This window comes from Hipposideros armiger, unplaced genomic scaffold (genome assembly GCF_001890085.2).
Source record: "Hipposideros armiger isolate ML-2016 unplaced genomic scaffold, ASM189008v1 scaffold_355, whole genome shotgun sequence".
NCBI lineage: Eukaryota > Metazoa > Chordata > Mammalia > Chiroptera > Hipposideridae > Hipposideros > Hipposideros armiger.
Genome location: NW_017731705.1, coordinates 1,356,976 through 1,383,937, shown reverse-complemented (window position 1 = coordinate 1,383,937; position 26,962 = coordinate 1,356,976). Strand labels below are relative to the sequence as shown.

The 26,962-nt window shown below is 38.2% G+C and overlaps 1 protein-coding gene across 5 annotated transcripts in view; it reads left to right on the top strand.

Annotated features, from left to right (window-relative positions):
• Positions 1–3,190: 3,190 nt before the first annotated feature.
• The window catches only part of ROBO1 (roundabout guidance receptor 1), a 1,209,462-nt gene continuing 1,185,690 nt past the window's right edge, over positions 3,191–26,962 (top strand). For all 5 annotated transcript variants that reach the window (XM_019661598.1, XM_019661595.1, XM_019661596.1 and 2 more), the window contains exon 1: positions 3,191–3,414. The gene's annotated coding sequence lies outside the window, so the exon portion shown is untranslated. The remainder of the gene's footprint in view (positions 3,415–26,962) is intronic.

Sequence of the window (26,962 nt, the reverse complement as noted above, 5' to 3'; positions counted from 1 at the left end):
ACTTTTGAGTTGTACTTCCTTCATCTGATTTAGCAATTCATCCAAAGTAGTTAATAAGCCATGTATTTAAACGTAATATCTGTAACTTTCCCCATTATTTAGAAGGTGTTTTACTGAATTATTTAATATATCATAGTATCCCAATTTGAAATTACTATACATACTGCTGTTCACTATTGATTTATACCTGAAAAAAATGCCTATTTGACCACATCCTTACTGTTGTGTCTATGTACAAAGTATAATTTATATGTTTGCTAACTTTCATTTTCATCTGTCAAAAACCAAACATGAATGAATATTCTATTTAAAGTAGACAGATTATCTATGGCTTTGGAATGTTTTTAACTTATATGCATTTCAAAATTCTTGAAGATACTCAGAATTTAAAAAATAGCTTTCATAGTAGTTGAATGTCATTAAAGTTCATTAAATTTCATCAAACGCTATGCTATTACATGCTCACCTATATAAATGTAGAAAGTAAGCTGATTATAGTAATGGCATGTAGGAATATGCCAGGTATGTTTTGATTCCCAGCTTTTATAGATGTTCATATTAGCCACCATAAGGCATTGTCATCATGATCCAAGGGCAGAATGGAAATCATTTCCTGACAGAGCATATATTGTCCTTGAAAACTGAACTGACAAAATGAGGGGTCCAACAATTCTTCAAATGGTAAAGAATAGATCAAGGATATTCCTACAGGTCTAAGAATGATGAAACTATCATGATTTCAACATCATTGTTTGAAATATTTTTGCTCTAGTATCCAAGAAATAAGGTAAAATATTTTCAATATTTATCTATGTATATTATATTCAATATATCATATAGCTCATAATATGAGAATAATTAGAACAAACACAAGTAACACATTGAAGAGATGTAGAATGTATTTTTTCTTGAAAAAAGAGTTAAGTTGAATTTGTGATTCTGATTAGCTTGCTGTATGTTTTTGACTCAGGCTTTTATGCAGAAAGTGTGAACTTATCAAAGAATTTTATGCTAAATGTGTTAATGGGCTGGTTTTGATTTATTTAGTTTCTTTTGTTCACTATCATATTTGTTAACTACTCAACTTTTCCAATAAATTTTAACCATAGAATAATTGAATTAATTTTGTAAAAACTCTGCCTGAATAAAACACATCTTTTTTTCACTTCTAAAAATATGTTCATTAATTGCAGAACTTTCAATTTTTACTTAGACTGCAAATGATTACTTTATCAAGTCCACTTGTAGCAGAAAGTTGAAGGACCAATAATATACTAGTTTAAAAAAATAATTGAATATCAATCATCTCCATTCAATTTTGCATGGTCATTTTGCTTTCCTTACTATAGCAAATAATAGCCTTTTTTTCTTTTACAGAGGTGTCCCTATACAATTATACTGAATATAGCTATATCTTGATGTTTTTATATTAACTCTATTGTAAATTGAAACATTCTTAACCTGGGCTAACGTGATAATAGCCCTAAAGTAAAAGTCATTTCAGAAGGCTGTTTCAGAGACGCAACACCAATGGGAAAATGCAGAAAATGACTCTGATGTACTTACTGACAATTGACTATGTATGTCTTTCCACTCTGATTTAGTGGTCATTGATGTTTCAAAAATGTATGTTTGGTGAAAACTTTTGAAATATACAGAAGAATGCTGAGTTTTCTAAGCCCTGAAGGAAACGCTCTTCTTTTGCATCTCAGTCGTGTAAGAGTTAATTCTGTTTCCTACAAGGATGTAAACTGTAAGTTAGGTCTGGAAGGCTGCAAGGCAACCTGGACTTGAAGTAACACTTCTGTTGTCAAGGGTTACTGATGGGGGAAGGGAAAAGGCTGTAAGGGAAGGAGTTATGGAAATGAAGAAAGATTGTAGCACGCACAACCTAGATCCGAATGCTACACATGTATTTGGAATAAGATCTCAATTCTGTTGTAGTTTTACATTTTGCATTTTCATTTATTTAGTTTACACATGGCTGGTAATTTATGAGTTGGTTGCTGCTGACCTTAATCAGTGCATCACTTTATAATATCATTGAACTGTAAATTATAGACATAATAATTTTATAATCAAATTTATATTTCTATTTACATCTAAAACATAATAAAATGATGTTATTTCTTAAGTTGTAATATGAGCAAATACCTTAAGTGGAACTTAGTTTATGTTAGGATTTCTCTTTCTTTCTACAAAATTAAAGACCAGGAAAATGCATGCTTCAGGGCTTCAAATTCATGTATATTAAGATTCAACTATTAATATTCTAATTTTTAAGATAGTTAGCTTTAATGATGATGTACTGAAGTGTTTTTGCAATGTTACAGTATTTCATATTGCCAGTCACCACAGGCCTGCCTCCCTTTAAATCTCCTTGTGCCAATTTGCATTACTAATGGGCTTGCAAGGATAGAAACTGTAAAGAGAAAATGTGGCAATTAATAGTAAATGCTTGACATATTGTGACATTATCAAGATCTTTAAGTTGATGTATATTTTCTGTCAATATTCACAAATAAAATATCTTAGCTTCTTATTTTTGCAAAATAAAAATGATACCCATGATATGGTCATTGATGGCATTTTTTTTTCAGCAGCGTTTAAAAAACATATCCCATGTTTTATGATCAGTACACATATTTTAGCTTCTATCATTTAACCTATTTATTTTATTTGGAGTTACCATGCATTTTCAAGAATAAAATTAGATGCAATTTTATTTGAGTGAAGTGTATAAATATCTGACTTTATAAACATTCCCGGGATTTATATTGGAATGATGCATAATAGACAGCAAAAAGAGGGTTTTCCTGCCCAAAGTATCTCCTCAGGAAAAAAAACAAAAAATGTTCTTTTAAAAGCCTTTGTATTTTCAAAGCCACTCCACACAGACAATTAAAAGCAAATATGAAATGATAAATCACATGACAGGAGTTTAAATGTGAGGGTTTTTTTTTTCTCGGTTAAACATCGCAGCAGGCTTTACAATACGAGCGGTAACGAATCAATTAAATCCATTTCCCCCTCCGCGCGCCCCCAAAGCTGCGTGCGCTGTGTTGCTGTGTAGGTTAGGGCTGAGCAGTAGGACCCAGGGGCCTCCGCAGCCACCAATAGTAGCGCGCACTTGGACCTATTTGCATGCAATGCCGTCTGCTCTGCGCATTAATAGTAATACAGATAACGGGTTTGAAAGAATTCTCTACTGAAGAATGATTGGATTTTTCCAGGGTGCTGCTACTGAGAAGAAACCTGACTGCACTCTCCCCAGTTCCCCGATATTTTACATTCCTAAGTCTCAGACAGGTTTTGCTTGATGTAAACTCGGGAAGGTCTCCGTGCAGAGCAAAGTTAGAGAGCTGCGCCTGCACGACGGAGCCAGCAGATTTCTGCACACAGTCTTATCGAAGGGTAAGTCTCCCAAATGACTGTAAAGGAAGTGAGGGCCAGCTTTAGAATTGTCGAAAGGGACGCGCTTGGTTTTATAACGGGGGCAGTGGGGGTGCAGGGTGGGTGCGGAAAGGACTCTGCGGTTTGTCCATAAATTGTGACTGGTGCACCCGAGTGTTTTGGGGTAGAATAAAAAACCTTCAGGCTGCACTGGAAATTGCAGCCCCTGTGCTCGGGCAGGATTCAACAAGTTTCCCCGCAGGGATGCGACATTTATTTCCTTGGAAGTTGTGCTGTGTCCGTGCTGGGTCGGCTAAGCCTGCTTCACAAAGAAGTTTCGGGATCTGTGTCTGTTGTGTCTGGCTGGGTCAACCCTTTTTGAGGGGGTTATGTGGCACATCTAGGCTTCCTGGGGAAACACAGAACTGCATTTTAGGATGCTCTGAGCGTCAGCGGCCTGCTAGGCTGGTGCTGGGCAACTTTGCCGTGTAATCTCAGTGTCTCTTACCACACCGTGGCTCACGATATGGACTGAGGTTCAGAAACCAGCAGTTCCGAGGCCATTTGAGCTTTCAAACTTTGAAAGCATTCTCCAAGGAGGGTGAGGAATGGGCTTTAGAAAAGAAGCATTGCTAGATGAATTTTGGCAAACTCTTAGGGATAATCAGGCAGTGAGGTTTTTTTAAGACCTGCGTTTCCAACGTGAAGCTGTTTTGCTTGGAAATGTAGTGCTGATGTGGAGGTGTAGTGGTGATGTGGAGACAAGGGGGGCTTTATCTGAGGGAGAGAAAGAGGGAAAGAGGGAGAGAGACGACAGATGAATGAACAAGGTGCGTCCCATCTTTCACACACAAAAAACACGCGTGGGATGTGCCAGGAAGCGCTCTAGTTGGTGGCGTTTAGCTGGAAAAGGTAATGCAGGGAGGTCCAGGCGCCTCTGCATTATTGATGAAGCGCTGTGCCCTTTTGGGGTCTCTTCTTCTTTCTCCCTGCCCCCTTTTCTCTCCCCGCTCTTCCCGCCTGGAGCTATGGCATTAGGGAGGGTGCGGCGGCGCGCGCGGCTCAGCCCCGCAGCGCTGCGGACACAATGGGGAGAGGTAGACAGCCGTGCGGGCGGGCAGAGCCGGGAGCTCGGCGTGGCAATCTCACTGTCTCAGCCCCGACTGCTGCTTCCTTCCCGGGCTGCAGCGCTGCGGAGTCCGCTCGAGCCCCGCGTCCACGCTCCGGGAGATGCGGCATGGCCTCGCGGAGGGTGCGCCCAACTGGCTGCAGAGGTCCCGAGTTATCCTTCTAGGGAGACAGGTGGGATAGGCAGGCAGAATGCTGAGGCATCCCATTCCAGCTGCTACCGCTACCTGAAAATCCCTACGGTGCACCCCAAGCATCCTAGAGGACCTGTACCCCAAAGGGGAAAGGGGACGAAGAGGGAAGAGAGGGAAATGCTGATAAGGCTGCAAGAGGAGAAAGGTAGCAAGTGATGTGGGCCAATTCTGGTCGTAGGCCAGGCTTTTCTTGGCTCTTTTAAGTAGGCTGCTTCAGATGCGGCTTTGAAATGCGCTTCCTGGCCTCTCTGCGGCACCAAGGGGCAGGCTTCCAGACGCGGGAGCTCACTGGAGACTCCTTCTATAGATGAAGGAAGGGGACGGCAGGGCAGGGGGCTTCATTTCACAGTGTCATTTAACCCTGACCTCGACACCTCCCACCCTTTCACTCTCTCACCAGGGAGTGCCCTGACCTGGCCAACTCCTTTGGGTCATCTGTCCTGTTTCTTTTTAAGTGATTTTTTTTTTAATCAGGCTGTGTGTTTGTTACAGAGGCGTATTAAGAAATGGTTTGTGTATTTCCAAAGAGTGGTGGGAGATTGTCTAATTTGGACGTGGATTGCCATCCCCTGCTGAGCATTTGGAGGAGGGGGCATCGATGCAGGACCCCATGGACCGGTCCACTTGGGGATGCTGGCTGCTTAAAAGGGACCCTTCACAGGAAACATACTCCTCTGAGCACAGAGGGAAGGCAGTATGATTGTGATCTTTTCCCACTTTCCATCTGTCCCTTTCATTGTGGCTGTTTGGGAACTAGGATGTAATACTAAATGAAATATTTTGAGAATCCACTGATCTGTTAGGAGGCCAACAAGAAGCTAGGCTTCTAGGTCCAAACTTGGGTGCTCCTCCGACCTATTATTTAGGGAGACTCAGCTTGCCACCCTAAAGCTGCATCTCTTCTGTATCTTGACGGGGCACAGGGAGCTCTTTTGGAAACATTCTGGAAGGTGAGCAGCATGTTGATTTTATTAAAGGGGATGATTAAAGGGTGGACAGGTGTTCATCAAACCCCTCCCTTTCCTCCCCCAAAAGGGAAAAAATACACCAAAACATCAACAGCAGCAACCTAGAACAAATAAATGTCCAACTGGTAAGAGGACTTTTTTTTTTAGAACTCTGTGTTCCTCCTACAGGAGGGGAGGGTAAAGCTGAAGGGTATATGAGGAGTTGAAGGCATTCACCTCATATCGTTGCCATGGATTTTGGACTTCCTTTAACCTTTCTGCACGTATCTTCCTGCTCCGCGTGTCTTCCAATTTAGCCCTCTATGTTCTGCAGAACTGAAGCACAATGACACAGCTGCAGATCCCTGATGGAAGCTTGCTCTGGCACACAGCTGTTAATCACATCTCTGCTCTGTTTTCCCACTCGCTTCCTTTTCCTTCTCTTCCCTTAGCCTGTCCTTGAACCAGTGTTACCATCTTCTAGGCTGTATCCTGTGAAATGTTAGTGATTTCCAGTGATATAGCACTGTGCACAGTGTAGCAGGGCAGAGACTCAATAACTGCCTAAGGAGTCCCATAGGTTTAAAGATGACTTTCTCTTAACCCTATGCTGCACAAAATAAAGAAAAATACCCTAGTATCCCCCCCAAAAAAGAGTTATATTGGTCTGTATAATTGTCTTTTATTTTAATGATATAGTAGAATCAATTCCAATATAAAATAACGTGGGTCAGAGATGAAAGGGAAGCTATCCACTTGCCTGCAAACATTTGGAAACTAGCTGTGAAGTCTAACCTTCTGACATCAATCTATACTTGATACATTAGGAGCTATTTTTATTTCAGCAAGATTTAATATGCTACTTTCATTAAAAGACTGAGCAACTCAAGACACTGTAGAGATGTGAATTTTAAAAGAAAAAAGCAAGGCAGCAAAGAAAGCCTTTGGCAGCTTGATGAATGAGCAGATGTAATGCACCATTTGGAATGTAACTTAAGGTGAGTTTCCCTCCGGTCCACTAGAGAATGGGCACCTCTTTGTCGCCCAGAAAACTCAACTGATTTTTCTTTCTCTCTGAGATCTGGGAGTTCAGAAACAAAAACATAATACCATTCAGTAGGCTAGATTGTGACCTGGTCACATAATCATTTATCTCTCTCTAAACTTGCTGTTGAAGTGAGTGAGCAATATTAATGCTCATGCCTTCAATGTTTATATCAAAACTATATTAGTGGTAGATGGGCCAGTTAATTCTTTCAATTCTATAGGAAATAGAGATCCTAGAAGATAAACACACTTATCTAAGGCCATCTAGGAGAAAGCTGTAGACACAGCATGAGGCCCCTTACCTGCAATAAGTATTTCTCTCAATCCTCATATCACTCTTTTGAAGTAAGGCTTTATTAGATTTCTTTCACATATGAAGAGACTGAAGCGCAGAGTGGTAAAGCAAAATACACAAAGCTATTTACTAAATCAGGGGCAGATCCACAAGTGTAAATAAGTTCTTGCTCACAACAGAATACATGCTGTCCCAGTATGCCATGATTTACCATATATTTCCCTCCTGCTTAAATCAGGAGTTTTATTATTTTTGAATTTAGTTTCAACATCCATAATTTTCCAAACTCCTTAATATCCTTTTCACATCCAAACCATGCTTTGCATTTCCCCAAACCAATCTTCTATAAACAATGACTCTCCAAGGATATCATAGACAATAAGTGTCTTAGGAAGAAGAACCCCACCTCTAACCATCACCTGAACTGTAACATCACCTTTGGAGATCAGAGAAGATAGGTGAAACTTAGGGCCATCATCATTTGCTTTGAAATTTGCACACATTTTGCCAAGGAGTCTGGGAAGAATCCATCATGTCATTCTCATACAGAAGCTGTTTACATCCACCTTCACAATTCTAGGCACATGGCATCCCTGATCTGAAAGTTCCTCCTCTGTAATTGGCCAAACCCTACTCATTTTTTTATGGTGGTTCATCTATCTTCTTCCTCCACCAGGAATTTTCTCTGAGTATTGCAACCCTCATAGGTTTTATATATCTCTGACATTTCCAATGTCATTACGATCAATTATAACTTCTGTCATTTAATTTGGTCTTTATTTGGAGGTGAAGAAGAGTAAGCTAACATTTCTTGAGGATTACACAAATTATCTGTCAAATAAAATTGAGTACTTGTTCACTATATTTCTGCATTTAGCCCTTATTGTCTTCTCACTCTCCTCAATCACCCCAGGTGCTAGGACACGTCTAGAATTTCAATAATGAAATTCAAATTTTATATCTCTAGTCCATGCATCGCTCCTGATCGCCACATGCCTATTTCCAAAGGTCTATTGACATCTCCACCTAGAGATGTATTGCAAATATTTTAAAGGAAAATATAGTCAAGGAAACTGTTCAAAGCTACATGCATCATTCTTCCTGCCAAACTTGCTCTTCTACTAGGACCTTCAAGTCATAACTAACCATCATGCATTCAGACAAATACACCTTTGACATCTTCCTGTGTCTCATCCACTATATTCAAGCAATAACAACAATAATAAAAAAAAATATGTCCTGTGAATTTTGTTTTTCTTGAGACTAGCTTATTTTTCTCACAACAGACTGGCCTCCAATTCCTATTTTTACTTCTTGGGGTCAGCCTTTTAAGCTATTACCTACATTCTTGCCCCATTTGAATTCACATACTTCATGTCTGCCAGAGTTTTCTTTCTGGTGCACAAATAATGTAGTCCAAATCCCTTATCACATCATTCAAGGCGCTCTATCATTTCGAACTAGAGTTCCTCTCTTCATTCTTCACCTTTATCCATTGCCATAAAAATCTACTTGCTTTTTCTCAAATACTCAGATACTTCATTCCTGTCTGCTTTGTTTATGTTAGAAATTCTACCCAGAATGTATTTCACTTTCTTGATACTTGGCTGATTTTTTTAAAAGATTTTAATTAAAAATATAGCTAACAGACAATATTATATGAGATTCAGGGGTACTCCATATTTGTTCAACATTTCTGTACCTAAAGAAGTGATCACCATGGTAAGTCAAACAACCATCTGACACCATACTGATATCACAATCTTATTGACTATATTCCCTATGCTGTATATTACATCCCCATGACTTATTTGTTTTGTACTTAGAAATTCACCTTTCCCCCTTTTATTTTTGAGTTACAGTTGACATTCAATATTATTTTATATTAATTTCAGATGTACAGCATAGTGGTTAGACATTTATGTAATTTAAAAAATGATCCCCTGACTAGTCTAGTACCCATCTGGCATTGTTATTGCCATATTATTGACTATATTCCCTATGCTTTACACTCCCATGACAATTTTGTAACTACCAATTTGTACTTAATCCCTCATCTGTTTCATCCTACCCCCTCAACCCCCTCCATCTATCACCCCAACAAATTTAGCACCCATCTGACACCATACATAGTTATTACAATATTATTGATTACAACTCTTATGCTTACCCTACATCCCCATAACCACTTTGTAACAACCAGTTTGTACTTCTTAATCCCTTTCCATTTTTTCACTCATACCCCCAACACCCTCCCCATCAGGTAACCACCAAAATGTTCTCTGTATCTATGAGTTTGTTTGTTTGTTTATTGTGTTATTTAGATTCCACATATAAGTGAAATCACATTGCATCTGTCTTTCTCTGTCTGATATACAGCACTCAGCACAATACCCTCCAGGTCCATCCATGCTACCACAGATGGCAAGAACCCATTCTCTTCCATGGCCAAGCAATATTCCATTGTATATATGTACCACCTACTCTTTATCCATTCACCCATGACAGATGCCCAGGTTGCCTCCGCATCTTGGCTTTGTAAACAATGCTGCAATGAATATATGGATGCACATGTTCCCTCAAAGTAGTGTTTTGGGTTTCTTTGGATAAATGCCCAGTAGTGGGATTACTGAGTCCTTCTTTGTCTCTTATAGCCTTTGTTTTAAAGTCTATTTTGTCTGGCATAAGTATTGTTACTACAGATTTTTATGTTTTGTTTTTTTTTCATTTCCATTTTAATAAAATAAGTTTTTCTATTCCTTTATTTTCCAACTGTGTGTGTCTTTCAATCTGAAGTGAGTCTCTTGTAGGTAGCATATGTAAGGGTCTTGTTTTCTTATCCATTCAGCCCTCCTATGTCTTTTAAATATTTAATCTATTTACATTGAAAGTAATTGTTGATAGATATGTAGCTATTTCCATTTTATTATTCATAATTTTGAACTTTTTTATTATTATCTTAAAGAAGGCCCTCTTGCCTCCATTTCATTTAGTTATTTTTCTGGAGTTTTCTCCTGTTCTTTTATTTGGGACATATTTCTTTTGTCCCTCATTTTGGCTGCCTCCCTGTGTTTTTCCTATATATTAGGTAGATCTGCTATGTCTCTCAGTCTTGCTGAGTGCCTTATATAGTAGGTGTCCTGTGGCACAGTCTTCCTGGTCACCTGCACTGGTTGCTCCAGGAGTGTCCCTTGTGTGTTCCGGTGCAGGCCCAGGTCACCCACTGCCTTTGACTGGCCAGGAACTACCTGGTAGGAGCTACAAAGTGATCCATAATTGGTCGCTGCCTATGCTAATGGGAGGAGGCTCATGGGAGAAGCCATACTGGGAACCGAGGATGGCTGCCACCCAGTACCAGGCCTGAGGTAACTCTGCAAAAAGCCAGGACACCTCGAGGCCTGTTGCCACCTGCCTGCTCCCTTAAGGTTCAGCAACTTGTGTGGAGCACAAGTTGGGTGAGGCAGGGTCTCAGGCAGTCACTACAGTAGGAAGTGTTGTGGTCACCAGTTTAATGTAGGTTCTGGTTTGATGCCTGTACTGAGCCTGGAGCTACTCAGGAAAAGTCTCAGCGTGCACCAAGGCCAATTGCCACCCACCTGGGGTCTGTCGGACTCCGATAGTTTTCAAAGGAAGAGAGCAATGCAGGCAGGGCTGGCTGCTCTCAGAGAAAGTGCCTCTGACACTGGGAGAGTTGGGTGGGGTGGGGTCTTAGTGAGTCAACAGGGCAGAGCTGCAGAGCTCACCAGGCCAATCAGATTCAGATATGGTCATAATCAATAGGGGGCAGGCTCAACACATTAAAGATGATACCACCCTGCTGGCTGCACAGGAGAAGGAGCTCACACGGGAAAATGGCAACTGTCCTCCAGCCCTTGATCCAAAGCCACACACCTCAGTCTGCTTCCCTATGCCTCTGATGTCCCCTGAGTCACCGTCCCTCCGCTGGAGCCCAAGGTGAGTGCCTCCAAGCAAGTCTGTGTGTGGGCCCTTTAAGAGGATGTATGGGTATTCCACAACCTTCTCATCCCCGCCAAATGACGAGAATCCCCACTGTTTTTCACAGCCAATGTTGCAGGGGTCTCCTCTTCCCAGCACAGTACTCCAGGCCTGGAGTGGGGATGGAGTCCTCCACTACTCCAGGGAGGAACCTCCGCGGCAGAGATACCTCAATTTTCATCTGCTACAAGGAGGCATAGGGCCGGCTCATTCTGCATCTCTGCCCCTCCTACCAGCCTCAACATGGCTTCTTTATATTGTTAGTTATAGAACTTCTATTCAGCTAGAATTCAAATGGTTCTTTAGGTTGATTGTTCTATAATTTAGTTGTAATTTTAATGTGCTTATGGAAGGAAGCAGGCACGGTGTTTATTGACTCCGCCATCTTGGGTCTCCTGCAGATCCTTGGCTAATCTTAGAAAGCACAAAACAGGTGCCACCGTTTTTGTGAAGACCTTTATGTTAAACAAATATATTTAAATATGTCTCTTTCTGGGGCCCTCTGAGTGGCTCAGTTGGTTAAGAGCTCGTTCAGGAGTGCGAGCTCTGAGCAACAGCGGTTCGAGTACCAGCCTGAGCTGAGCAGCCGCTGAGCTGCCAACAGGTGGCAGGATGGCTTGGCTAAAAAATAATAATAAATAAATAAATAAATAAATGTGTCTTTTTCTGATCCTTTCTTAATAATATCTCTGAAATTCCAGTCTTTATCTATTCATTTCTACCACAATACTGTTAATTCCTTGAGGCAGTATTTCTCAAACTTTGAACATTGAACCAAGGAAACCTCTGAATCAACAAAAATAACACTTAAAATCCCATGCCCTGGACCTCCCCCCACACCACCAACACCAGATTTAATACATTAGAATATGTGGGAGTGGGAATCTGGAACCCACATTTTACCAAGCATTTATTCCCAGTGTAACAAGGATTTTGGAGTCTATCACAACAGTTTCTCCCAAACTCAGCTTAATTTGGCAATTTAGGGGAGGAACCATTAGCACAGCTTCTTAGATATTACTGAAAACTATGAGCCTGTCTTCCTGGATTACTGTGCTTCAAAGAAAGATTTGATCTTAGAATATAGTGAGTTAAATCACGATTCGTTTTTACTAAAGCAAGAGAGTTCCACATCAGAAAGCCACACTTGTGAAGATCAAAGTTTCGATAATCACATAGAAAATGGCCTTTAGGGTTGAGGAGCTGCTGTTCTTGACTCTCTTAATGACTCTGATTTTTTTAAAAAGACTTTTATTGGGGAATTGGGGGGATGGGAACAGTGCTGGGGAATTGGGTGAAGGGAAACAGACAAGTTGCTGTCGGATTGTTCTTCAGTCTAGTTGTGGAGGACGTCGCTTCACTGGCCCAAGTTGGTGCAATCATTGTGCTCTTCCCAGCTAAGGCAGATCAGTCACCGGCTGCTCACGCTGGCTGCTGGCTACACACGGTAGCCCATGGCAACCCACGGCAGCAGGGGCCGCAGCCTACGCCGTCGCAGGCAACTCACAGCAGCCCAGCTCCAGGTTGAGCTGTTGTTCATCATCTTAGCTGTGGAGGGCAGTGTCACTGGCCCTCATATGTGGGATCCGAACCGGGGCCCTCTGGCATCCCAAGCCAGTTCTTAACTGTCGCGCCACTCGGCCGGCCCATGACTCTGATTTTTATTTATTTTTTTTTTATTGGGGAATTGGGGGGATGGGAACAGTGCTGGGGGATTGGAGAAGGGGAACAGACAAGTTGCTGTCGTTTTGTTCTTCAGTCTAGTTGTGGAGGATGTTGCTTCACTGGCCCAAGTTGGCACCATCATTGCGCTCTTCCCGGGTGAGGCACATCAGTCGCCGGCTTCTGGACGGCCACTCACTGCGGCTGCTGGCCGCTCATGCTGGCTGCTGGCTACACACGGTAGCCCATGGCAACCCACTGCCACAGGGACTGCAGCCTACGCCGTCGCCAGCGACTCACAGCAGCCCAGCTCCAGGTTGAGCTGTTGTTCATCATCTTAGCTGTGGAGGGCAGTGTCACTGGCCCTCATATGTGGGATCCGAACCGGGGCCCTCTGGCATCCCAAGCGAGTTCTTAACCATTGCGCCACTCGGCCGGCCCCCCATGACTCTGATTTTTAATATTATGATATGTTTGTTTGGCCGACAGAGAACAGTGAAATAAATGTCTGTAAATTACCACACAGATTAGGTAAGAACATATGTGTATGAACTAAAATGGAAGCCCTCTTTGTACTCTTCCAGGTTTCATCTTCCTCCAAGAGGTAACCAGTATTGTAAATTTGCTATTATGATCCCCATGAATTTCCTCTTGATTTTGCCATGTGTACATACACCCCTCAATCATATGTAGTATTGCATTAAATAACTATACTATTTTTATAAATTGTAACATCCTATGTGCATCCTTGGGAATATTTTTTTTTGTGATTTATTCAAGTTGATGCAGATTTACTTCATTGCTTTTCATTGCTAGTTAGTATTCCATTATATAGATCTGCTACAATTTACTTTTCCCTCTTTCATAAATAGGCATTTCCAATTTCTCCTTATAGCAAACAGTGTAGCAATCATTTTTTTTGGTATATACATCACTGTGAACATATTCAATCCTTTTTTAGATATACGTCTAGGAGTAAAATTGATTGATTATGTGAAATTTACTTTTTTTCCATTTTTCCAGGTGTTGCCCAAATCCCACACAGTGCTTTTAGCATTTATAGTTTCCAGGCACATTTATGAGAGCTACCATTCTATCCAACCATATCAACATGTAATATTGTCACATTATTTTACCAATTGAATGGCTTTAGTTTCTCTTTTCTGATTACATGTGCAGTGAGCATCTATTCATTGAGAATTCAGGTTTTTTTTCTACTGTGAATTGCTTAAACATATATTTTACCCACTTTTCTACTATGACATTTATCTTTTTTGTTATAGAGTTATAGAAGTCCTTTATATATTCTATATTCTAATTCATTTCTGGTATGTGCATTGTAAATATTTTTCCACAAGCTGTATCTTTTCTTTTCCTTTTTTGTTAACAGTGTCTTTTACTGTAACCAAATTTATATTGTGTTTCATTAAAAGTAATATAATTTTCTCATTATGGCTTCTCCTTTTTATATCTTGTTTTAGAAGCCATTCCCTATGGTGAAGTCATACAATATCCTTATTTATTTGATCTATCTGGAATTGATTTTAGTTTTCATGTGCTCAGAAATGTGACTGTCACATATAAATGTTCCATATGTGGGTGGACTTTTTTCTTTTCCTTATAATATTACTTGGCAGCTCACCTCATTTGAGGCATATTTTTCTGGTTATTGCATGCCTGGTTGGTATGTGGACCATCATCTCATCAAACCATCACAATGTTAATGAACCAGAGTGAAAAGAATCAATTAAGATTGCAACCAATAAGACTTATATTCAACTAGAATTAAAGACCAGTGTTTTTTATGACAAACTATATAATCTTGTTAAATGTGAATTGTTCAAGTGTACTGAGTCCTTAGCAATGCCTAGCATCATTTACTGCAGTTTCAGTTCTTCATAGAGAATATCAGTGAATATCCCAAACAGACCATTTCCTTTTTTATAGGATTTTAGCAAGGGTAAACCTTAGAAATGAACTTCAATAGATCAAAAGAAGAATCATGACTCACTCTCGGAGCAAAGTATTTTCCAGGTGAATTATAACCCTCAAGCAGAACAACATTTTAGCAAAACTGCCAATTGCTTCTGATCAGCGTATAACCCTTAAACAAGCACTTTAAAATATTAATCCAATCACAAAGAGAAGTTTAGAAAGGAAATTGTACAGAGCCCTGTAAATATTGTATTAAACTTATCCTGGGATGAGGAGCTAGGAGGATTGTAAAGCAGCCTCGCCTGCTCACGTGCAGTCATAGACAGTTTCTGTAAAACTTTGCTTTTTATTCTGTAATGAACAACAAAATACTAAATAACCATGGTTTGTGCTAAAGCAAGTCTTGGGTTATTGAAATATTAAATCTTAATTTAAAGGTGTTTGCGAATGCCCTGATTTAGCTAATGAGAGGATTTGATATTTACAAGCTTCCTTGATAAAAGGTAAATTAAAAAAAAAGGCACTACACCAAATATAAATTACACCCGGTTCATTAATTTCTATTCCTTACAATTAATGCTTTTTGTCATAACGCTAGTCAAGAAAAGGAACTGTTTTAGGAAATGAACAAACTCATGGTGTACCTACACTTATTCATGTTATTCATGTCATTGTTGCCTCTTTATATGACTTCAAGTCTGAATTATTCAGCACACTTTCTTTCCTTCTCAGATTCTGGACGACTCTTCTAACTTCTTTCCATTTCCCCCCTACACTTGGTGTCTCTTTAAATACACCGCACACCTCACTATCCCTCAACAGACAACTTTGTTCCCATGGCATTGCCTTTGTCTTTTTATCTCCTTAAAACATCCTTCTCTATCTAATGAGGTCATAGTCATCTTTCAAGATATAACTTAATTGCTACCTCCTTTTTGAAGCATTTTCTAATGTTTCCTTAAGAAGCTCATCTCTCTTTCACTTGTGTTTCAATATGACTTACTTCAGTCATATTTCAGTAAGACTTACTTAAGCAATATTTATGTGTCGCATTTATTGACCATACTTGCACTAACTAGGACAAAGGTGATGAACAGCTTCTCAGTGTATCCATCTAAATCTGTACTAATACTCTAACCACTAACTGCATGCATCTACTGAACACTTAAAATGTAGCTAGTGTGATGGAGGCACTGAACGGTTAATTACACTTAGGTTTAATTATTTTAACTTTCAATTTAAATAGTCATATTTTACGTAGTCGATAGCCATTTGAGGCTAGTAGTTAACATGTTGGATACTGCAGATATTGACTATGTCAATCATCACCGAAACTTCTGTTGGACAGTTTTGGGAAGAATAAACTCATAGTAAAATTTGGTCAATGAATGAATGAATGAATGAATGAATTCTACAGAAGGTGCTAATAAATTCAATTTTCAATAGACACCTGCTACTGAACTGGACTATATGCATGGTCATGTTGGTAAGGATAATTTTACAATTTTACAGATTTTAGTATTCCCAAGAAAGAAACAGTTAATCTCGGTCTGACCAAGGAGATAACGAGAATATGAAGCAGCAAAGAAGCCAAGAGGAGAGTTAAAGTTTATTTTTGGTAAATTCCTTAGATATTTACCCAAAGCTTGTTTGCCTGAGCTGGCAGCAAAGCAAATATCTTTTAAGACATAGGCATATAAGAAATAAGATTGAGCCAGTAGTAACAATTCCATCCCTTAAGATTTGGATTCCTTCACATGAGGAGGTAAATTTACTCACTCTTGTTCAATTGTATATTAATACCAATTAGGGATGGCTATTACAAAAAAGAAAATACCAAGTGTATCAGCAAGGATGTGAACAAATTGGAACTGTTTTTTGATGGTGGGAATGTAAAATGTTTCAGTCACTATAGAAAACAGTATGGTGGTTCCTCAAAAAACGAACCAGAATTCCCATATGATCCAGCGATTGCACTTCTGGTTTATACTCAAAATAATGAAAGCAGAGATTAGAACAGATATTTTTACTCCCATGTTCACAGCAGCACTATTCATGATTGCCAAAAGGTAGAAACAACCCAAGTTTCCATTGACAGATATGTGGATAAATAAACATGATATAAACCTACGATTGAATATCATTCAACCTAAAAAGGAATGGAATTCTGATACACGCTACAGCATGGATAAACCTTAAAAACATTATCTTAAATGACATCAGTCAAACAAAGAGAGGTAAACACTGTATGATTCCACTTATATGAGGTACCTAGAATATTCCAATTCATAGTGACAATAAGCGAATGGTGGTTATTGGGGGTTTGGGGAAGGAGGGAATGAGAATTATTCTGTAATGAGTATAGACTTTCAGTTTAGAATGATGAAAAAGTTCTGGAAATGGATAGTAGTGATAGTTGCACAATGTCAATATACTGAATCCCACTAAACTGTATAGTTGAAAAATGTTAATATGGTAAATGTCATATTATACATATTTTACCACATAAAAATTACTTTGATAAACATTTATTAAGGCCATTTTTGATTGGTCACTCTCACCCCTTTGAAAAATATTTATCCTTCTAATGTTAATTTTAAACATAGCACCATATGGCAGTCTCTCTGCCTATTAATATTAAGAAAAAGATAAGCCGAAAGTGATTTTATGGAAAATGTACATACAATGCTTCTAATCTATGGGGTATACTTTGCTAAACAAGCACATTTAATAGAGGGGGTGAAAACTGAACAATGAGTGCAGTGCTTCTGGCTAGGACAGCTGGTAAGGTATGATGGAGGTATTATGGAATGAAATGACTGCATAACTGGATACAGTGGAGAAGATGTGAAACCCCCGGAGGACTTTGTGTTGGGGCTGATACAAAGTGGCCAATAAGGTAATGCTTTAGCCACCTGCACTTGCAAACTGCCAGATCAAAGACTAATATGATCAAATGGGATTAGTCCGGTGACACAAATGTATGCAGATATTGTGGATTGCACATAATGGAGCACCTGCTCATTTGCTGACTCCTTGGGAGACAGGATGTGTACAGGAAGCATCTTGTTGTGGTGATGGTTAGAACACTGATTGCTCTCAGTGCTGGAAATAAAGAAGCAATAGTTCCATCCGTCCTTTCATGTTTTCTTTCTTAATATAATGATTCACCATCTGATAATATTGCTTTTATCAACCCTCTTATACTAGGACCATTAAATTTTCTAGGTAGGTACAATTTGGCATCTCATGGATAATTAATTCTTTGTGGATGGTGATCTATCATACTGAAAAAGTGCCCTGAAATTTACTGTCCCTTGTACATTACACAAAGATAAGCCTATTCATGTACCATGCGAAGGGCATGAGCTGTGAATTGTTTCGTCCAGGAGGGTAATACGTTGGGTAGTATTGGTCGTGCTCTTCTGCCTGATGATGTTGGTTGCAGGTGTTTTTCCAATGAATTAAATTCAGCTTCATCAGCTCAGAGCATGGAAAGGATATCCTAGTTTGATTAGTTTATTAGAATAATATTCCAAATACACAAGTTAATTAATCACTTTCATTCTGAGTATTTTGAGATAATTTGGGGGTATTATTTTTTTTAAAACCCTATTATTACAATGGTATGAAGGAATGAGAACTTGAGCAGGTAAAAATATTAAGAAAGAATTTGCTTTTTTGTACTTTGTTCTAGGACTATGGCCATAGCTTATATACTAGTGAACATATGATTCATTTTGTTTTTGTTGCAACCGCTAGAGTAGCAAAGGAATGTTTTTGTCAGAAAAGTGTAAAGGTTTTCCTATCCTCTGCAGTCCAGGCACTTATTTATTTATTGAGTTATTTATTTATTGAGTTATTTATTTATTGAGTTGAGTTATTGAGTTATATATGTTTATTGAGATATAATTGACATATAACATTGTATAAGTTTAAGGTGTACAAACTTTTGATTTACAACCCTTATATAGTGTGGAATGATTACCACCATATTCTTAGTTAACACCTTTATCACCTCACGTAATAACCATTTCTTTTTTGTGGTGAGAACAGTTAAGGTTTACTCTCTTAGCAAGTCTCACGTATATAATACTGTATTATTAACTATAAGCACTGTGCTGTACATTAGATCCCCACCAGGCACTTTCTTTCATCTTTTCTTCCTTCAGTTTCATTCTTTCTCTATGAAGTTCCTTCACTGTTCCTGGGAAGAGGGAGAATGTAAAAGAGAGAAAGCGTCAGGAAGACACGGAGCTACGTGCAGCTGAGGTGCTCCTGAGTTCACAGGACCTTCTCATTGGTTCCTATAACGTCTCCTTGATTTACTTTGACATTCTTGTCTTCCATTATTTACTCTCCCCAAATGAGCAGGGTCTCTGATTCGAACAAGTCACAGTTCACTTCTTCAGACATGGGTTGAATACCAATATTTACAGGGCAGCATGCTGGAGAGTGAAGGCACCGAAGTGAATGTAAGTGATCTCCACCCCAGTCAACTTAGGTTATAACATGGGACGGCTCCAGCCCCACAGCATCAGCGGGGTTCCCGCTCTACTTTCCTTTCCACGTGTACAATTATGTGTAACACCTGTTTACACACTCCTGTCTCAGAAAAATCACTGTTTCTTCTCTTCTAAGACAACCATTCCCATTGGGGCCGTACGTAGCTCCTCAATTTTTCTCTTCATATATCTTCCACCTTTTCTTTAACTGACTTCTTTATTTTTTTTTCAATTATTTCCCCTCTAGAAAAAAAGTTCTTCAAAGTTTCTGTAATCTTTCTTTCCCCTCAAGTTATCCTCTTGAACTCTCTGCCCCTCCCCCTTATTATTCATAAACATTAAACTTCTTGAAATAGTACTCTTCACTTGCCTTCCCTTGGCTGTCTTTAATTCTTCACCCCTCAACCAGGGATAGATTTGTACAGCCCCAATCTGATCAAATTTAGACCCCACAGATTTAAAACTTGCCAAATCAATGGCCAAGATTCAGACTTGATCCTACTTCAAGTTTTTGTGACATTTGAAATTTCTCTAATAAATTCTAAGACACCGTCCTCCTCCAGACTCTTCCATACGTTGGATTTTTCTCCTTTTTCCTTTGCTTCCTCCTCCTCCTCTACCAGTCTCTTACATGTTGCATACTTCCTAGATTCTGCCCATAGAGCTTTTCTCTCTCTCTCTCTCTCTCTCTCTCTCTCTCTCTCTCTCTCTCTCTCTCTCTCTCTCTCTCTCTCTCTCTCTCTCTCATTTTTCCTCTGCGATCTTGTCTCTTATGATTTCAACCTTAATCTAATGGAGAGTAAAATGATGTGTCATTAATCATAATAATTGATAATGATACTTATAGATAATGTTCATTGATGCTTGTTCAGCATTGTGAGAAGCACATTTATATGTTTTTGTTGTTGTTGCACATAATCCTTCAAATCAGTGAGTAGACAATATCACCACTGTCTTGCCAATAAGGAAAGGATGTGGCTTTCATGTGCAAGGTTTCGTGGCTAACGGGCAGAGCTTCAATTCAAAACACTGTTCAGTTTGACTTCAGAGTCCAGGCACTTAACATTAAAAGACCTCATGCAAATATTTTCCTTGTGGGCAGAAGTTCTTAACTTGGCTGCATGTTGGAATCACATGGGGAGGTTTTTGTGTTGTTTTGTTTTGTTTTTTTGTTTGTTTTTTAATTCTTGTATCCAGCCTATACTCCAAATCACTTAAGTCAGAATCACTGGGGATGTAAAACAGGCTTTGATTAAAAAAAAATTGATTTAGGTTATTTTAATGGGCAACAAAGATGAGAAGCACTACCCTATAGTAAATATTTTTATGATAATAAATTATATGCGTATTTCTCCAGCACAGATCTCTCTCCTCAGCTTTAAACTTACATTGTCTGGGGTTTACCTCTTCGTTTGTCTGTCCTCACTCCCACCCACCATGGGATTTCTCATGTCCCAAAATGAACTCTTCATCGTTTGATCATGACCCAAATAATGTCCTTTTAGATCCTCAGTATTATTCAATTCTTCCCACCTCCTACTGCCTCAAGTCTTCAAAGGGAAACCTGTGGAGCAGCCTCTCAATTTGGGACCTCCCTTGCATTTGGTAATTCTCTCTCTCTCTGTCTCTGCCTCTCTCTCAATTGCATCTCAGAAATGTCTTTCCAATTTTCCCTCTCTGGTAAACTCTAAAACAATTAACTATATAGCAAAATGAACTGTTTTGGTCATATAATTTGTGATATGGTGCAGTTTCTTAATACTTCAATGTTACAGTAGCCCCACCACCTAGAAAATGCAGATAATTTATGAAAAAAGAAAAGACCTGAAAAGAAATGTAGGGCTTTGCCACTTGGCAATGTATCTATTATTTCAAACTAAAACTTTGAAATGAAACCAATTAAATTTAAACAACGTAATTTAAACATACATGCAGATCCATACTAATAATTCCATATGTAAAAATTACCAATGCTCTATAATCAGTGTCTTCCATCTGCTATAAAAGTAATAAAATTATGTTTTTTAGGATATAACTGAGAGTTATTTAAAATTTTTTTGTAACAGTATATCCCAAGTTTCCCCTTTGTTTACTACTGCTTCAGAAGCTCTCAATCCAATTACTCAAAACATTTTGCTAAGTGCATCACTCAACTATCAAACAATTAATTGATTCTTGAATTCATCTTAACATAATCTGAAGATTATTTAAAATTTTACCACCTTTTATTTGAAATAGTTTATATAGGTATTTTTTTTCAAAATTAAAAGTACTAATATGCTCGAATCTTACAAAATGTGCAATGGTATATAGCAGGTCCCCAAATAACATCATTTCATTCAAAGCCGGTTTGTCATAATGTTGAAAAAATTCTGTAGAAACTTGGGTCTTGTTTATATCAAGTAGCCTATTGTAAAATTAGTTTTGTAATACATCATTTTGTTTAATATTGTAGAACCTATCTAGGAGATTAATTGAGGAGATTAATTGAGGAGATTAATTGATTAATTGATCAATTACTGTGGTTTTCGTGGTTATTGAACAATATATATTTTATGAGCATTCACAAACCCAAGTAATAAAGCAAAAGAAAATATGAGGACAGTTTTTCCAAACACGTTATCAATAATTTTACTTGTTCATATATTAACTTACACTGAAAATTTCATGCTATTTCCTGTTTTTTCTTATTAGTTATCTTTACAGTGACATTACCTGATCATTTATCATTTATCCTGTCTTCAGTTTTTTGTCCCATTATTTGTCATGTATTTCCTCTAAATAGTAGTTTTTTTTTCTTTGCTGAAGCCTACTTCATATTATTCTTACACATTTCTCAAATATTAGTCCCATCTGACATTCAGTTTTACTTTATCACTCTCAGTTTTTCTTGGATGTCTTTTTGATGGTAAGGCGATGATAAATAGAACGTCCCATCTGTGACTGTGAAGAACATCATACGTAGAGGAGCTTTGACTTCTGATTCTAACTTCCCCCCTTGTTAAACACTTGGCCCCCTCCCTTTTTGTCATAATAGATGTACCATCAATTTTTACTTTCTTTTCGGTTTTATTTCCCTGAGATTTGTTCCCCCATTTTCTTCCTTCTGTTACATATTTTTACTTTTGTGTAGAAGTTTAATTTGTTGACATATAGGGAAATCATATAGTTCTCTTTATACAGATATGTTTTAATTTCTCTAGGCTCATGAATGTAGTGTTTTAAAATCTGTATGTGAATATTTACACATATACATACATACAGAATCCTTTTGTTTCCATTTCCATACCTTCCTAGAGTCCCAATATCTTATATAAGCCCAGAAAAACACATTTTCCAAATAAATAAAAATAAAGGACTGAATGCTCTCAAGTCCCATGAGGACATTGTGTTTCTAGCTCACATCCTCCCTAATAAAACATTGATACTTAGAAATACATATGCAAGAGAAAAATAGTTTTTTTTAAAAAAAAACCCAATTTGTAGAATGCAAGTGAGTTTATATTTCTTACTTAGATCTGTATGATTTATGAGCTGAAATACCTTTGTATAAAGAAAATGATAATGAATATATAATTTAGAAATTAAATAACAATTTAAACCCAACTTCTTTATTTAGTAAAGTATAACTAATGGACTGAAATACTGCTTTGCATAAAGAAAATAATATTGAAGTAATACATAAATGAGAAATTAGATAATTTATGCTAGGCTTCTGTATAATCTTCAACCAAGTGTTTTGCAAATACTATCACTGCACCAAATGTGTACTTATTGAAATTAATACTTCAGGCTATCTCTGCTTTTAAAAGCTGGGCTCTGCTATAAGTTCAATGATGGTTTTGAAAAAAAAATTTTTTTGTGGTTATAAAACATGAAAAAAAGCAAAAAATTAGGTATAAAATCCCAAAAGATTAAAGAGGAAAGAGAATCTGGATGTGTTCCTAATCCTAATACTTTACATATGAGAAACTAGAGGCACAGGAATGAAAAGTGACATTAAAAGAGGGCAATTGATGTAGTAATTGTGTAAATATAAGCATAAATGCACATTATAAATTGGTGATTGAAATGATGTTTGTTTTGAAAATGCCTTCTATAAACATGTATTAGAAGTAGATGTTGGAAGAATTCCAAATTAGAATATGGATTATAAAAATTTATGTTTGAAGCACTAAAGCTATAAAGTGGCCAGAAATTGATGAATAAAATGCTTTTATCACAACTTAGTTATTCGTGCCTTTCAGTAAGTCATGTTAGCGGTCTATTTCTTTCTTTTTTTAAAAAAATATTTTATTGGGGAATTGAGGGAGGGGAACAGCACTGGGGAATCGGGGGAAGGGGAACAGACAAGTTGCTGTCCTTTTGTTCTTCAGTCTAGTTGTGGAGGATGTTGCTTCAATGGCCCATGTTGTTATCATCTTTGCGCTCTTCCTGGGTGAGGCAGATCGGTCGCCGGCCTCTGGACGGCCGCTCATGGTGGCTCTTGGCAGCTCACATCAGCTGCTGGTCGCTCATGCTGGCTGCCGACCACACACGGTAGCTTATGGCAGGCAGCCCACTGCAGCCCCACTGCAGCCTATGCAGTCACAGGTGACTCAGAGCTGCCCAGCACCAGGTCGAACTGTTGACCACCATCTTAGCTGTAGAGGGTGCAGCGTTACTGGCCCTCATGTGGGATCCAAACCGGGGCCCTGCTGCTCAGAGCCGGCATCCCAAGCCAACTCCTAACCAAACTGCCACTCAGCCGGCCCTCTATTTCTTTCTTTCTCTCCAAAAATTAATGTAGATTTGTAATATCTTTTATCTCCAAATTGTCAGTATTTTTAAGGATTAAAGAGAATATGTTAATCACATTTACATTATGTACCATTTCATTTCTGGATAGATGGATGGATGGATGGAAAGAATAGATTTGAAAAATTTTCCATAAAGTTAGTTTATGAGCAACTCTATGAATACAGCCAAATATCTCACTTTCTTTAAAAATAATGGAAAAGTATATGGATTGACTTGATGATTTACTTCTCATTTTACACTTCACTATTAAGTTCCAAAGCATATTTTATTTTTGTATTCTGCTGCGAGTGCATCAATAAAGTACCAAAAAAGGAAACCTGAAGTACTTTAGAGTATTGCACCCTTTTATGAAATATAGCTATATGAAGAACATCTAATCATAATGTGAAGAAAAACATGGATTCACAATCAGGAGCATTTTTAAGAGGAAAAAAATATAGATGAAGAAAAAAAAAGAGCAAGAATACACTGGCATGGCTTAACTTTAAGCCAATTATATATAGGCATACCTGGGAGATAGTGAGGGTTTAGTTCCAGACCACCACAAATATTGAAACAAAGAAAGTCAAACAAGATTTTTTGGTTTCCAGTGCATATAAAATGTTTATGTTTACACTAACTGTAGTTTATTAAGTGTGCAATGCTGTTATGTGTAAAGAGTATTGTACATACTTTAATTAAAAATATTTCATTGTTAAAAGTGCTCATCATCATCTGAACCTTCAACAAGTTGTAAAGTTTTGTTGGTCAGGGTCTTGCCTCGATGTTGATGGTTGCTGTCTGATTAGGGTGGTGGTTGCTGAAGGCTCTGGTGGTTGTGGCAATTTCTTAAAATGAGACAACAATGAAATTTGCCACATTAATTGACTCTTCCTTTCATGAACAATTTCTCTATAGCATTTGATGCTGTATGATAGCATTTTACCCACAGTAGAACTTTTTTTCAAAATTGGAGTCAATCCTTTAAAACCTGCTGCTGCTTTATCAACTAAGTTTATGTAATATTCTATTTTTTGTGTGTGTGGTCATTTCAACAATCTTCACAGCATCTTCACCAGAAGTAGGTTCCATCTCAAGAAACAACTTTCTTTGCACATCCATAAAGAGCAACACCTCACCCATTAAAATTTTATTATATGATTGTAGCAATTTAGTCACCTTTTCAGGCTCTGCTTCTAATTCTAGTTCTCTGGCTATTTCCACCACATCTGCAGTTATTTCCTCTGCCAAAGTCTTGAACCCCTCAAATTCATCCATGAAGGTTGGAATCAAACTCTTGCAAACCCCTTTTAATGTTAATATTGTGACCTCTTTCTGTATATCACAAATGTTCTTAAAGGCATCTAGAATGGTGAATTCTTTCCAGAAGGTTTTCAATTTATTTTGTCCAGATCCATCAGAGGAATCACTATCTATGGCAGCTATCGCCTTATGAAATATATTTCTTAAATAAGACTTAAAAGTTGAAATTACTCCTTGATCCATAAGCTGCAGAATGGATGTTGTCTAGCCATCATGAAAACAACATGAATATCATACATCTCCATCAGAGCTCTTGGATGATCAGGTGCATTGTCGATGAGCAGTAATGTTTTGAAAGAAATTTGTTTTTTCTGAGCAGTAGGTATCATCATGGGTTTAAAATATTCAGTAAAGTTTGTTGTATTCAGATGTCTTGTCATCCAGTCTTTGTTGTTCCATTTATAGAGCACAGGCAGAGTAGTTTTGGCATAATTCTTAACTGCCCTGGGATTTTCAGAGTAGTAAATGAGCACTGGCTTCAACTTAAAGTCACCAGCTGCATTAGCCCCTAATGAGAGAGTCAGCCTGTCCTTTGAAGGTTTGAAGCCAGGCATTGACTTCTCCTCTCTAGCTATGAAAGTCCTAGATGGCATCTTCTTCCAACATAAGGCTGTGTTGTCTTCATTGAAAGCCTGCTGTTTTGTGTAGCCACCTTCATGAATTCTTTTAGCTAGATCTTCTGGATAACTTGTTGCAGTTTCTACATCAGCGCTTGCTTGCTGCTTCATCGCACTCATGTTATGGAGGTGGTTTCTTCTTTAAACCCCATGAACTAAATAAACTCTGCTATCTTCAAACTTTTATTCTGCACTTTTCTTGCCTCTCTTTCCTCCACTCAGCCTTCATAGAATTGAAGACAGTTAGTGTCTTTCTCCGGATTCGGCTTTTGCTTAAGAAAATGTTGTGGCTGGTTTGATTTTCTATCTAGACCAGCCACTAAAACTTTATATCGGCAACAAGGCAGTTTCACTTTCTTATCATGCATGTGTTCACTGGAGTAGCACTTTCAATTTCCTTCAAGGTTTTTTTCCCCTTGTAGTCACAACTTTGCTGACTGTTTGACTCAAGGGGCCTAGCTTTTGTCCTGTCTCGCCTTTCCACATGCCTTCCTCTCTAAACACAATCATTTCTAGTTTTTTGTTTTGTTTTGTTTTTTATTGAAAGCGAGAGGCTCCTCCTTTCATGTGAACACTTAGAGTCCATTGTAAGGTTATTAATTGGCCTAATCTTAATATTGTGTCTAAGGGAATAGGGAGGCCCAAAGAAAGGGAGAGAGATGGGGGATTGGCCAGTCAGTGGAGCAGTCAGAACAACACATTTATCTATTAATTTTGGTCTTGTATGGTCATAGTTTGTGCCACCTCAAAACAATTACAATAATAAAATCAAAGATCACTGATGACAGATCACCATAACAAATATAATTATAATGAAAAAGTTTGAAATATTGTGAGAATTACCAAAATGTGATACTGACTCAGAAAATGATCAAATGCTGTTGGAAAAATAGCACCAATAGACTTGCTGAATGCGGGGTTGCCGCAAACCTTCAATTTGTAAAAACAAAACGAAACAAAAACACCGCAATATCTGCAAAGTGCAGTAAGGTGAAGCACAGTATAAAGAAGTATGCCTGTACATGTAGAGTTTTATTTGTCCTTAATGGACTAACTTATTTCCTTACAATTGTAATGATGTTCTAATTAACTATACTTTAGTATTACATTCATAAAGGAGAAGGCACTTGGAATTTGTCAA